Source organism: Rhinolophus ferrumequinum, chromosome 25 (assembly GCF_004115265.2).
Source record: "Rhinolophus ferrumequinum isolate MPI-CBG mRhiFer1 chromosome 25, mRhiFer1_v1.p, whole genome shotgun sequence".
Classification (NCBI taxonomy): Eukaryota; Metazoa; Chordata; class Mammalia; order Chiroptera; family Rhinolophidae; genus Rhinolophus; species Rhinolophus ferrumequinum.
In genome coordinates, this window is record NC_046308.1 from 21,095,439 (window position 1) to 21,110,078 (window position 14,640).

The window sequence follows — 14,640 nt, forward strand, 5'->3', positions numbered from 1 at the left end:
CGACCTCCACAGCACGGACTCTGCTCTCCCAGGGGTCAGAACCGAGAACTTCTGTCCCTCCCCAGCTCCTGTGCTCAGGGCTGGCAGGACCATGTGTCCCAGGGAGGATGGAGACGTAAGATGCTGGGTGAGGACACAGACCAGGGGGAATTGTGTGCACAGAGCTGGACCCTCACTGCGTACCTAAGCCTTCACTTGTGAAGTCAGGGACAGGGGTGTAATCCAAGGGGAATTTTGGGATCTGAAACCAGACTCTCTGTATGGGACACAAGAGGGTGGGGTCGCTTCACACTTGCTGGGAAAATGCTGAGCCTGCTCCAGGGAAGGGATGAAGTGTGTCCGTGGATGAGACACTCTTACCGCTGACACCACTCAGGACCGAGGGGACTCCTGAGTGGGTTTCCTGAGCCCACAGGCACTGACTGTGTCCCCCTCTCCTCTCAGACCCCACTGGAGCTTTCCAACAATCCAGGGGGTGGGGTGGAATGTGGGACATCACGAGCAGGAACTCCCGAGTATGTGCCTGTTACTCCTTTGTGAGGCTCTGGATGGACCCACGTCTGAGGTCACCGTCTCCCGCTCAGGGGGCAGCCAGCACTTTAGAAGTTACGATGGTCCAAGGACTCCCAGGCAGAGCCCCCACCTTTGTGACCTAGGACAGCAGTGAGGTCACCAAGGTGGGGGCTCTGCGTTGGCCTGAGCCTGATTCACACGTTCCAGGTTTGTTACCAGAACCTCTTTGACCACCTGTGGGCTCCAGCCTGAGGAGGAGGCTGATGATCACTGTTGTAGAGCTGAACACAACCCAACACCACAAGGGGCTCCTGTTCACGGGGACGTGATAAAATCTGCCTTCCACTCCCCAGCCTGACCCATCACTCCCTTGTCCCTGCCTATGAGCAACACCTGCACAGGTTTTGGCTTCACTGTCACATGTGCTACTAAAACTAGAGGGTTTCACGTTCTTAACTGCATCTCTCTGGGGTCAATGAAAATATCATCTTTTGGAAATATGGGTCTCCCAATGCAAACGGAATGTCTTTTATTTTTTTCCAGAAGCAAAATACCCCAGTCACTGATTGTCAGTGACAAGAAGGCAGAAGAGCAGTGCGTGTGTCCTGGGAGAACCAGGTGGCCCTGTGCCCAGCCCCTTATATGGACCCTGGTACCAGCCTGGGCTTTTACTGATAGTTCCCTGATGTACCTTGTTCTCTCATGCACTTTGTTGTAGAGCTTTCAGAAGCCCCTGAATTCCCAGGTCCTGGGCTATGATCCCCTCACTGAGCAGATCTGAACAGACTCATTACCATGGAGGATGTGCAAGTGGCAGATAACCAGGAGAAAGGATGTTTCACATAGCACGTCATCGGGACGCTACAGATTTAAAAAGTGAGATACCACCAGGCTCCCGCTAGAATGGCTCAAGCTCAGGACACGGACGACATTAGATGACGCCCAGGCTGGGGGGCAGCAGGGACCCTCATTCGTGCTGCTGGGAATCAAATGCCACGGCCACTTGTAAGACACTTTAGCAGCTTCTTACATAGGCAAACACAGGCCTATGATACAGTACTGAAAGCGCACTCATCGGTATTTACCTGGAACGGTCACTGTGTCCTCACAGGATTGTGCACATAAAGCTTATAGCTCCTTCATGATTGTTAAAACTGAAGAGCACAATACAGGTCCTTCAACAGGAAAATGGATAAACAAACTCTCCATCTATACAACAGAATGTTATTAACAATAAAAAGAAATGAGAGATCAGACCGCAGGAAGACATGGAGGAACCTGACACGCAGATTTCTAAGTGCAAGAAGGCAATGTGAAAAGGTGGATCTATGAGGGGTTCAGGATGGGGGGAGGGGGGCAGGAGCCCGGATGTGTGAAGGATAGGGGAGCTGGACCTCTGAGGGGTGCAGGATGCGGTAACAAAATCCCTGAGGGGTGCAGGATGGGGGGAGCAGTAGCCCTGAGCACCAGTGGCAGCAGAGTCCCCATGTCTCCTGCATCCACCAGAGGGCGCCAATGCTCCCCTATCGCTGTGGTGTGAGAACCCTTCCCCTGCCTCTTGTAGTTCTCCTGTGTCATCCTTCAGGTGAAGCTCTCCCCCTCCTATGCTCTCCTTTTCTCACCTGTAGTCCTGGCCCGGGCCAAGGAGGGTCCTGCACAGCTTCCCGAAAGTGAAAGATTTGCACAGAGATGTCCATTTCTAATGGACAGAGTGACATGTAAGAAGTTTGAGGGGTTAGGCCCTGCCTTGGGGCTCAGGAAGTACAGTTTGGGGGCATCTCCCACATGACAGGGGCTCCCTCCTCCTCACCTTTTCCACTCCCTGTACAGGTGGTGCTGAAGGGCACCTGGATGTCACCTGGGGGGATGACCTCTCCCTCCTCACTGGGAACCAGAACTGTCCTGCCCTCACTGATCTCTGTGTGGCTCCCTCCTTGCAGAGTCTTGGGTCGAGGATGCGCTGACTCAGCCCCACCCTGTGTCAGGGTCTCCAGGGCAGAAAGGCCACCATAGCCTGTACTATAACAGCGGGGACTCTGGGGATAGATATGTGCACTAGTACCAGCAGTACCTGGGCAGTGACAGCCACCACCGTGATCTACACGTACGATGACAACAAAAGACCCTCCTAGCTTCCCGATTCATTCTCTGGCTCCATCACCAGCTCCTCCAGCAGCACCTCCCTGACCCTCTCTGGGCTGCAGCTCAAGGCCGAGGCCGACTTAGTACTGTCAGTCTAGATAAGACACTACAAACACAGTGCTCCAGACCCCCGGGAGAGTGAGACCAAACTCCCCAGAGCCTCCCCCCTGGGTCTGCCCCCCCTTGGAGGGTGCTCTTTCCTGTCTCCTGCTGGAACAGTTGTGTTGAGATTGTAAGAGTATGAGTCCCTCTATTGTCTTTCCAAATCCCCCTCCACAGCCCAGTCTTGATGGGTGACGGCCTATTCCCTTCACTATCACTTCATGGAGGTGAATAGTTCAGAACAGGTTCTGAACCTCAACACAACTGACAATGGGTTTGGGGTCATTGCTCGTGGAGGGGGCTGTTCTGTGCACGTGGGACACTTGGAAGCATCCTCTGCAATCCACACATCACAGGGCAGGAGCTCCTTCTCTTAATTCAGGACACACAAAAACACCTCCATATGTTTCCAATATTCTCTGGGGGGGCAGATCCCCCCACATTGAGAATTACTCAGTAGAAGGACATGTTCTCAGCTACTAGGAGGCCTATAGTTTGAATCCTCTCTATGCCATTCAGCTGGACGGAGCCTAGATGTGTGATCTCTCTGTGCTTTCTGTGTTCCCATCCGTTAGACAAAACAGTTACACAGACTCACGTGAGGTCAGAGCATCGGTGACTCATTCACATGGAATCTCCTTTCAACCAGAGTGAGGGGTACATTTTTTTAGCCAGACGATATGTGCAGTTAATATTTTGAAATTTTATGCAGTGCACATGAGTGTATATCAGCTGTATTTTCATTTATTCTCTGATGGAGTATTTTTCAAGCATGGTATACAGAGATGAGCAAACACATGAAAAGGTGTACACTCTTGGAGTCCACATTTCCGTATGGGTCCGAGAGAACAGACAGGAGCAATGGGTGCATGTGAAGCAAATTCTGAGGACAGAAGACGACCTCCGTGAGCAAATGAGCTGCCGAGTCCATGGCAGTTGTTTGCACGTCTGCTCACTTTTCACATACATAGGAGTTTGTAAGATTGTCAGTTATCATGTGATACTAAATACACAGCTCAAAATCCATCATGTGATCAATGAAATTTAATATTCATACCCTAAACACAACGTCCCCCTGAGGACCCTGGTGGGAAAACTCATAAAGGAAGAATGACGGGTTGGAAATCTCTGCGTGAAGAAGACAGGAGTCTGCACTGGGGACGTGAGTGATGGAAGCCAGTAACTGATTGTCTGAGGACGTGTGTGCTGGTCTGGACTTTCTTCTACTCATATGTCATCCACGAACCTCATGGCTCCGAACATAGGATGCCTTGTTCTTCCTTCACTCCTTCAATCAGTACAACAGATTAGCTAACGATTCCGGAGAGTACAATGAAACGCACCTTCACGCTAAAACACATACCGATGAAGGGAGGTGGTGTGTGGGTTGTTTCCATAGTCAGCGAGGGCGTAGGACCAGGGACGCAGAGGGTGGAAGTTAAACCAGACGAACCCTATGGAAGATGGTTGTGGTGGGATGATGGGGGCATGCAGATCTGTGAACTCTCTCTACAGTTTTTGTAGCTTCAACACTGTCATATTTAATTCTCTATTCGTGTCATGATGTGTGTATGTCCTGCTATATGTTCTGCTACTAAGAGCCACTCCAATTTGCCCCAATGTGTGTTTTCACTGTGATCTCAAGATTAAGCCAGTCTTCTCCAACAGACAGAGGACGAGTTGGCTGAGAGAGTAAGAAGGGACAGGAATCCAGGATGTTGAGGTAAGGATAAAGTGGGAGACGCTGGAGGTCTGAGGACAAGGGGAGGGGCTGGAGGTGGGTGTGAAAGGGGCGGGGCCAGACCAGGGAGGCTTCTGAGGGGAGCTGAGGGGGTGGGGTTTTATACAAACAGTAGTGAAGACTCACTGAAGGGTTTTAATCAGGGGGGGGACTTGCCTGAGCTAAATGGGAAAGGTCCCTCTGAGTGCATGGAGGAGAGAGTGTCTGAGGGAAGTGGGTTATGCTGGTCACAGGAATTACTAGAATGTTCTGTGAGTCTAGAAGTTTGGGGACCATTTGCTCAGTGAAAGCAGAGTTGGTTACCGGGCTCAGGGAAGGAGCGATTGTTTCTGCAACAACTGCCCAAATATTCACCACATCTGCAAACACATCACAATCTCACATTTAACTTGTTACTAAAAATAAGACAAGTAAGAAAATACAGGAAGGGAAAATTTTCTTTCAAATATGAACAAATTTTAGAACATTTAAGACAAAATCCTGACAAGAAAACATGTGAGCTCGATAAACAGCACACTACAAACGTAAGAATATGAAGTCAATTCCTAAAATAAAAAGCATGCTACGCTCTCCACTGGTGAATGTGGTGTCGACCAAAGCCAATATTTTTTTGTTTACGAATTACTAAATCAAACCTGATCTCTATGAAAATTGTAAATGTATCACATGATTTGTAATGTTTGCTGAATGGTCCCTCCTTTCAATGTGCCACTGAGTGCAGTGCTGGAAAACTGCCCTTTTACATCATTTCTCTGATGAAACCCTATGAACTCTTTAAAGTGAATCAACTCTCCTCACATTTGAGAAGTTGGACAAGAAGCTGACTATGGCTTTACTTTTGTAACATCTTGCTCACTGGTGGTGAAAGCAAAAATACCTTGTAATTTGTGTACATTTTTGCAGCTCTCTCAGATGGAGTCTCCTCATGCAGCAAGTATGACAATATGCTACAGTAATAGCTACAGTGCACCAGAATCAGTGTCTGAGAACCAGACAATGGATGTGTGAATAGAGACAGCGACCTGCTGAGCTGCACAAACCATTAGGTTCTCATGGGTTTGCACCAGGAGAAGGTGTGTGCCCTGTGACCAGCAGGGGGCGCTGTGGCAGTGCCCTGTGGTCCCTGCACAGCTGCTCAGTGAAGTCCATTCACTCAAAGGAGCCTGGGCCAGGGGGCTGGGCCCTGTGCTCCCTCATGAGGACTCAGCAGCTGTGTCCTCTCAGGCCTGGCAGAGTCCGCTGAGCAGGGACATTTGTGTGGTCTCAGCAGGTGCTTCCTCCCAGGGCTCTCCCAGGGGTGAAGCCAACCTCCATCCTCCTCAGTGTGGGCTGTGAGCTGAGCTCCAGCACCAGGGCTCAGGGAGGGACTGGGCAGGCACTGGATGGACACACATTTGCATGGACAGCCCCTCCTCTGGCAGAGGGTGGAGAAGAAAAGGAGGCCTGGGGCAGCCCAGCCCCACTGTGGGCGCAGGGGCTGTGTGCACCATGGCCTGGATTCCTGTCCTCCTCGTGCTCCTCTCTCACTGCACAGGTGGGGACATGCATAGGGGAGTCACTACCCTTGTTTTGTTTCTTCTCGCTCATGAACCTTTATCCTGGTCCTCCCCCATCTCCCATTATGTCTGTGTTGCAGGTTCCCTCTCCCATCCTGTGCTGACTCAGCCGCCCTCCCTCTCTGCATCTCCGGGGCATCAGCCAGACTCACCTTGCACCCTGAGAAGTGACATCAGTGTTGGTGGTAAAACATATACTGGTACCAGCAGAAGCCAGGGAGCCCTCCCCGGTATCTCCTGTACTACAAGTCAGACTCCAGTAAACACCAGGGCTCCGGGGTCCCCAGCCGCTTCTCTGGATCCAAGACACCTCGGCCAATGCAGGGCTTCTGCTCATCTCTGGGCTGCAGCCTGAGGACGAGGCTGACTATTACTGTATGATCGGGTACAACAGTGCTTCACACAGTGACACACACGGAGAGGGAAGTGACACAAAACCTCAGCCTGTTCAGAGTCATGTTCCAAGACAATTTAAATTTGTAAAAATAGCTTGATATTCACAAACTATCATTGGAAGTACCTTCTGGTTCTTAGTGTCTCCACTAATTTTCCAATCAGTATTTCTGAAACCTTAGGAAAGATAAAAACAATATAACCCATGGTGACACTGATGTTGTCTGGTTATCATGTCACAAAAGCAAGGCCTGGGAAGCTGCCATTGTTCTCTTGAAATGAGGTAACTTCGATATTCCCAGCTTTCATCTTCATCAGAGCACAGGGAGCATCCCAGCCGGGGACCGACCTCCACAGCATGGACTCTGCTCCCCCAGGGGTCAGAGCAGAAACCTTCCCGTCCCTCCCCGGCTCCTGTGCTCAGGTCTGGGCAGGGAACCATGTGTCCCAGGGACGAGGCATGGAGACGTAAGATGCTGGGTGAGGACACAGACCAGGGGAATTGTGTGCACAGAGCTGGGACCCTCACTGCGTACCTAAGCCTTCACTTGTAAAGTCAGGGACAGGGGTGTAATCCAAGGGGAATTTTGGGATCTGAAACCAGAACTCTCTGTATGGGACACAAGAGGGTGGGGTCGCTTCACACTTGCTGGGAAAATGCTGAGCCTGCTCCAGGGAAGGGAATGAAGTGTGTCCGTGGATGAGACGCTCTTACCGCTGACACCACTCAGGACCGAGGGGACTCCTGAGTGGATTCCTGAGGCCCACAGGCACTGACTGTGTCCCCCTCTCCTCTCAGACCCCACTGGAGCTTTCCACAATCCAGGGGGTGGGGTGGAATGTGGGACATCACGAGCAGGAACTCCCGAGTATGTGCCTATGTCACTCCTTTGTGAGGCTCTGGATGGACCCAGGTCTGAGGTCACCGTCTCCCGCTCAGGGGGCAGCCAGCACTTTAGAAGTTACGATGGTCCAAAGACTCCCAGGCGGAGCCCCACCTTTGTGACCTAGGACAGCAGTGAGGTCACCAAGGTGGGGCTCTGCGTTGGCCTGAGCCTGATTCACACGTTCCAGGTTTGTTACCAGAACCTCTTTGACCACCTGTGGGCTCCAGCCTGAGGAGGAGGCTGATGATCACTGTTGTAGAGCTGAACACAACCCAACACCACAAGGGGCTCTGTTTCATGGGGACGTGATAAAATCTGCCTTCCAGTCCCCAGCCTGACCCATCAGTCCCTTGTCCCTGCCTATGAGCAACATCTGCTCAGGTTTTGGCTTCACTGTCACATGTGCTACGAAATATAGAGGGCTTCACGTTCTTAACTGCATCTCTATGGGGTCAATGAAAATATCATCTTTTGGAGATATGGGTCTCCCAATGCAAACGGAATGTCTTTTATTTTTTTCCAGAAGCAAAATACCCCAGTCACTGATTGTCAGTGACAAGAAGGCAGAAGAGCAGTGCGTGTGTCCTGGAGAACAGGTGGCCCTGTGCCCAGCCCCTTATATGGACCCTGGTACCAGCCTGGGCTTTTACTGATAGTTCCCTGATGTACCTTGTTCTCTCATGCACTTTGTTGTAGAGCTTTCAGAAGCCCCTGAATTCCCAGGTCCTGGGCTATGATCCCCTCACTGAGCAGATCTGAACAGACTCATTACCATGGAGGATGTGCAAGTGGCAGATAACCAGGAGAAAGGATGTTTCACATAGCACGTCATCGGGGCACTACAGATTTTAACGGTGAGATACCACCAGGCTTCCGCTAGAATGGCTTAAGCTCGGGACACGGACGACATTAGATGACGCCCAGGCTGGGGGGCAGCAGGGACCCTCATTCGTGCTGCTGGGAATCAAATGCCACGGCCACTTGTAAGACACTTTGGCAGTTTCTTACAAAGGCAAACACAGGCCTATGATACAGTACTGAAAGCGCACGCATCGGTATTTACCTGGAACGTCACTGTGTCCTCACAGGATTGTGCACATAAAGCTTATAGCTCCTTAACTCCTGATTGTCAAAACTGAAAGCGAAATACAGGTCCTTCAACGGGTGAATGGATAAACACTCTCGTTCATCTATACAATAGAATGTTATTAACAATAAAAGAAATGAGTGACCAGACCACAGGAAGACATGGAGGAACCTGACACGCAGATTTCTAAGTGCAAGAAGCCATGTGAAAAGGTGGAACTGTGAGGGGTGCAGGATGGGTGGAGGGTGGAAGGAGCCTGGATGTGTGAAGGATGGGGGAGCTGGAGCTCTGAGGGGTGCAGGATGGGGTAACAAGATCCCTGAGGGGTACAGGATGGGGGGAGCGGGAGCCCTGAGCACCAGCGACAGCCATCTCCCCATGTCTCCTACATCCACCAGAGGGCGCCAACGCTTCCCAGTCGTGAGAACCCTCTCCTTGCCTATTGCAGGTTTCCTGTGTCATCCTTGGGGTGAAGCCCTCCCCACTCCTATGTTCTCTTTTTCTCAGCTGTAGTCCTGGCCCGGGTCCAAGGAGGGTCTTGCATAGCCTCCCGAAAGTGAAAGATTTGCACAGAGATGTCCCACTCTCGTGGGCCGAGTGACCTATAAGAAGTTTGAGGGGTTAGGCCCTGCTTGGGGCTCAGGAAGTGGAGTTTGAGAGCATCTCCCACATGACGTGGGCCTCCCTCCTCCTCACCTTTTTCACTCCTGTACAGGTGGTGCTGAAGTGAATTCTGTAGGACACCTGGGTGTCACCTGGGGGGATAACCTCTCCCTCCTCAGTGGGAACCACACCTGTCCTGCCCTCACTGATCTCTGTGTTGCTCCCTCCTTGCAGAGTCTTGGGTCGAGGACGCGCTGACTCAGCTCCACCCTGTGTCGGGTCTCCAGGGCAGAAGGCCACCATAGCCTGTACCTACGACAGCGGGGACTCTGGGGACAGATATGTGCACTAGTACCAGCAGTACCTGGGCAGTGACAGCCACCACGAGATCTACGCGTACGATGACAACAAAAGACCCTCCTAGCTTCCCGATTCATTCTCTGGCTCCATCACCAGCTCCTCCAGCAGCACCTCCCTGACCCTCTCTGGGCTGCAGCCTGAGGACGAGGCCGACTAGTACTGTCAGTCTAGATAAGACACCTACAAACACACTGCTCCAGACCCCCGGGGAAGTGAGACCAAAACTCCCCAGAGCCTCCCCCTGGGTCTGCCCCCACCTTGGAGGGTGCTCTTTCCTGTCTCCTGCTGGAACAGTTGTGTTGAGATTGTAAGAGTATGAGTCCCTCTATTGTCTTTCCAAATCCCCCTCCACAGCCCAGTCTTGATGGATGATGGCCTATTCCCTTCACTATCACTTCATGGAGGTGAAATAGTTCAGAACAGGTTTCTGAACCTCAACACAACTGACAATGGGTTTGGGGTCATTCCTCGTGGAGGGGGCTGTTCTGTGCACGTGGGACACTTGGAAGCATCCTCTGCAATCCATACATCACAGGGCAGGAGCTCCTTCTCTTAATTCAGGACACACAAATACACCTCCAGATGTTTCCAGATATCCTCTAGGGAGGGCGGATACCCCCACTTTGAGAATTACTCGGTAGAAGGACACGTTCTCAGTTACTAGGAGGCCTGTGGCTTGAATCCTCTTTGTGCCATTCAGCTGGACGGAGCCTAGATGTGTGATCTCTCTGTGCTTCTGCGTTCCCATCTGTTAGACAAAACAGTTACACAGACTCACATGAGAGCACCTATGACTCATTCAAATGGAATCGCCTTCAACCAGAGTGAGGGGTACATTTTTTCAGCCAGACGATATGTGCAGTTAATATTTTGAAATTTTATGCAGTGCACATGAGTGTATATCAGGTGTATTTTCATTTATTCTCTGACAGAGTATTTTTCAGAGATGAGTAAACACGTGAAAAGGTGTGCACTCTTGGAGTCCACATTTCCGTATGGGTCCGAGAGAACAGACAGGAGCAATGGGTGCATGTGAAGCAAATTCTGAGGATGGGACGACCTCGGTGAGCAAATGAGCAGCCGATTCCAAGGTAGTTGTTTGCACGTCTGCTCACTTTTCACATAAATAGGAGTCTTTAAGATGATCAGTTATCATGTGATACTAAATACACAGCTCAAAATCCATCATGTGATCAATGAAATTTAATATTCAAATCCTCAACACAACGTCCCCCTGAGGACCCTGGTGGGAAAACTCATGAAGGAAGAATGACGGGTTGGAAATCTCTGCATGAAGAAGACAGGAGTCTGCACTGGGGACGTGAGTGATGGAAGCCAGTAACTGATTGTCTGAGGACGTGTGTGCTGGTCTGGACTTTCTCCTACTCATATGTCATCCACGAACCTCACGGCTCCGAACATAGGATGCCTTGTTCTTCCTTCACTCCTCCAATCAGTACAACAGATTAGCTAAGGATTTCGGAGAGTACAATGAAATGCACCTTCATGCTAAAGCACATACCGATGAAGGGAGGTGGTGTGTGGGTTGTTTCCATAGTCAGCGAGGGCGTAGGACCCGGGACGCAGAGGGTGGAAGTTAAACGAGACGAACCCTATGGAAGATGGTTGTGGTGGGATGATGGGGGCATGCAGATCTGTGAACTCTCTCTACAGTTTTTGTAGCTTCAACACTGTCATATTTAATTCTCTATTCGTGTCATGATGTATGTATGTCCTGCTATATGTTCTGCTACTAAGAGCCACTCCAATTTGCCCCAATGTGTGTTTTCACTGTGATCTCAAGATTAAGCCAGTCTTCTCCAACAGACAGAGGACGAGTTGGCTGAGAGAGTAAGAAGGGACAGGAATCCAGGATGTTGAGGTAAGGATAAAGTGGGAGACGCTGGAGGTCTGAGGACAAGGGGAGGGGCTGGAGGTGGGTGTGAAAGGGGCGGGGCCAGACCAGGGAGGCTTCTGAGGGGAGCTGAGGGGGTGGGGTTTTATACAAACAGTAGTGAAGACTCACTGAAGGGTTTTAATCAGGGGGGGACTTGCCTGAGCTAAATGGGAAAGGTCCCTCTGAGTGCATGGAGGAGAGAGTGTCTGAGGGAAGTGGGTTATGCTGGTCACAGGAATTACTAGAATGTTCTGTGAGTCTAGAAGTTTGGGGACCATTTGCTCAGTGAAAGCAGAGTTGGTTACCGGGCACAGGGAAGGAGCGATTGTTTCTGCAACAACTGCCCAAATATTCACCACATCTGCAAACACATCACAATCTCACATTTAACTTGTTACTAAAAATAAGACAAGTAAGAAAATACAGGAAGGGAAAATTTTCTTTCAAATATGAACAAATTTTAGAACATTTAAGACAAAATCCTGACAAGAAACATGTGAGCTCGATAAACAGCACACTACAAACGTAAGAATATGAAGTCAATTCCTAAAATAAAAAGCATGCTACGCTCTCCACTGGTGAATGTGGTGTCGACCAAAGCCAATATTTTTTTGTTTACGAATTACTAAATCAAACCTGATCTCTATGAAAATTGTAAATGTATCACATGATTTGTAATGTTTGCTGAATGGTCCTCCTTTCAATGTGCCACTGAGTGCAGTGCTGGAAAACTGCCCTTTTACATCATTTCTCTGATGAAACCCTATGAACTCTTTAAAGTGAATCAACTCTCCTCACATTTGAGAAGTTGGACAAGAAGCTGACTATGGCTTTACTTTTGTAACATCTTTGCTCACTGGTGGTGAAAGCAAAATACCTTGTAATTTGTGTACATTTTTGCAGCTCTCTCAGATGGAGTCTCCTCATGCAGCAAGTATGACAATATGCTACAGTAATAGCTACAGTGCACCAGAATCAGTGTCTGAGAACCAGACAATGGATGTGTGAATAGAGACAGCGACCTGCTGAGCTGCACAAACCACTAGGTTCTCATGGGTTTGCACCAGGAGAAGGTGTGTGCCCTGTGACCAGCAGGGGGCGCTGTGGCAGTGCCCTGTGGTCCCTGCACAGCTGCTCAGTGAAGTCCATTCACTCAAAGGAGCCTGGGCCAGGGGGCTGGGCCCTGTGCTCCCTGATGGGGACTCAGCAGCTGTGTCCTCTCATGCCTGGCAGAGTCCCCTGAGCAGGGACCTTTGTGTGGTCTCAGCAGGTGCTTCCTCCCAGGGCTCTCCCGGGGGAAGCCCAGCTCCATCCTTCTCAGTGTGGGCTGTGAGCTGAGCTCCAGCACCAGGGCTCAGGGAGGGGCTGGGCAGGCACTGGATGGACACACATTTGCATGGACAGCCCCTCCTCTGGCAGAGGGTGGAGAAGAAAAGGAGGCCTGGGGCGGCCCAGCCCCACTGTGGGCTCAGGGGCTGTGTGACCATGGCCTGGACTCCTGTCCTCCTCGTGCTCCTCTCTCACTGCGCAGGTGGGGACATGCATAGGGAAGTCACTATCCTTGTTTTCTCTTCTCGCTCATGAACCTTTATCCTGGTCCCTGCCCCATCTCCCATTATGTCTGTGTTTGCAGGTTCCCTCTCCCAGCCTGTGCTGACTCAGCCGCCCTCCCTCTCTGCATCTCTGGGAGCATCAGCCAGACTCACCTGCACCCTGAGCAGTGGCTTCAATGTTGGGGGCTATTGGATAGCCTGGCACCAGCAGAAGCCAGGGAGCCCTCCCCGGTATCTCCTGCAGTTTAAATCAGACTCAGATAAAAACCAGGGCTCCGGGGTCCCCAGCCGCTTCTCTGGATCCAAAGACACCTCGGCCAATGCAGGGCTTCTGCTCATCTCTGGGCTGCAGCCTGAGGACGAGGCTGACTATTACTGTGCTGTATATCACAGTGGTACTGGTCACAGTGACACACACAGATGGGGAAGTGGGACAAAAACCTCAATCCCCTCAGAGTCTTGTTTCATGAAAATTGACCATTTTAAAATAAATTGCTTATATGCAAAAATAAACTTGGAAGTACCTTCTGGTTTATAATCGGTCTACTGTCACTTTTTTCATTCCATATATCTGAGGTCTCAGAAAGATGCAAACAACACTAAACACAAAGTGTTGATGATGACACTGCTACATTGCCTAGTTATTCAGATGTAATAAAATCAGAGCTTTGGAGCTGCCCCTTTTCACTTGAGATAAGGACACTGAGACTCTCCTCGCTTTCCTTCTTCATCAGATCTCGGGGGACAAACCCAGGATCTGGACTTCCTCCCCAGCATGGACTCTGCTCTCCCAGGGGTCAGAGCAGAGACCTTCCCGTTCTTCCCAGGCTCCTGGGCTCAGGGTGACCAAAGAGCCCTATGTCTCAGGGATGAGGCACTGCGATGTGAGATACAGGGTGGGGACACAGGCCCAGAGGAATTCCAGGCACAGAGCTGGGACCCTCCCTGGTACCTGGCTCCTCAGTTGTGGTGCCCTGAAGAGGGGAGTTAGGCAAGAGGAGGTGAGGATTGTGGCCTGAGGCCAGGATGCTTCTGTGAGCGACATGAGAGGGTGGGAGATGCTCTACAGTTGCTGGGAAAATGCTGAGGGTACTCAATGGAAGGGGATGAAGTAGGTCCATGGATGAGCTACTCTTACAGCTGACCCCACTCAGGACCACGAGTGGGTTTGCCTGAGACCACAGGCACTGACTGTGTCCAGTCTCCTGTCAGACCCCAGTGGTGCTTTCCAACAATCGGGGACGGGGGGCACTGTGGGACATTAAGAGAAGGAAATCCCCAGTATGTGCCTGTGTCACTCACAGTGTGAAGCTCTTGCTGAGCCCAGATCCAAAGCCCCCTTCTCCTGCACAGGGAGCAACAGGCTCACTGGTGGTTACCATGGCAATGGTACCAAGGGCTCCCAGGCAGAGCCCCCACCTTTGTGACCTAGGACAACAGTGCGGGACCATCCAGGAGTTCGAGCCTGACTCACTCACTCCAGTTTTGTTACCAGAACCTTTTTGACCACCTCTGGGCTCCAGCCTGAGGACGAGGCTGATGATCACTCTTTTGGGTTGAACATAACCCCAGTACCACAAAGAACTGTTCATGGGGACATGTGATAAAATCTGCCCTTCACTTCACGGTCTGTGCTGTCCACTCCCTGTCTATGACCAACACTTACTTGGGCTTTGCCTTTTGTTGTCACTTCTGCTTTTAAAACCAGAGGGCTTCATGCTGTCGATTCTGTCTTTACGGGACTGATGAAAGTATCTCCTTTTGTAGACACTGATCTCTCAATGCAAACAGAATTCCGTTGTTTCT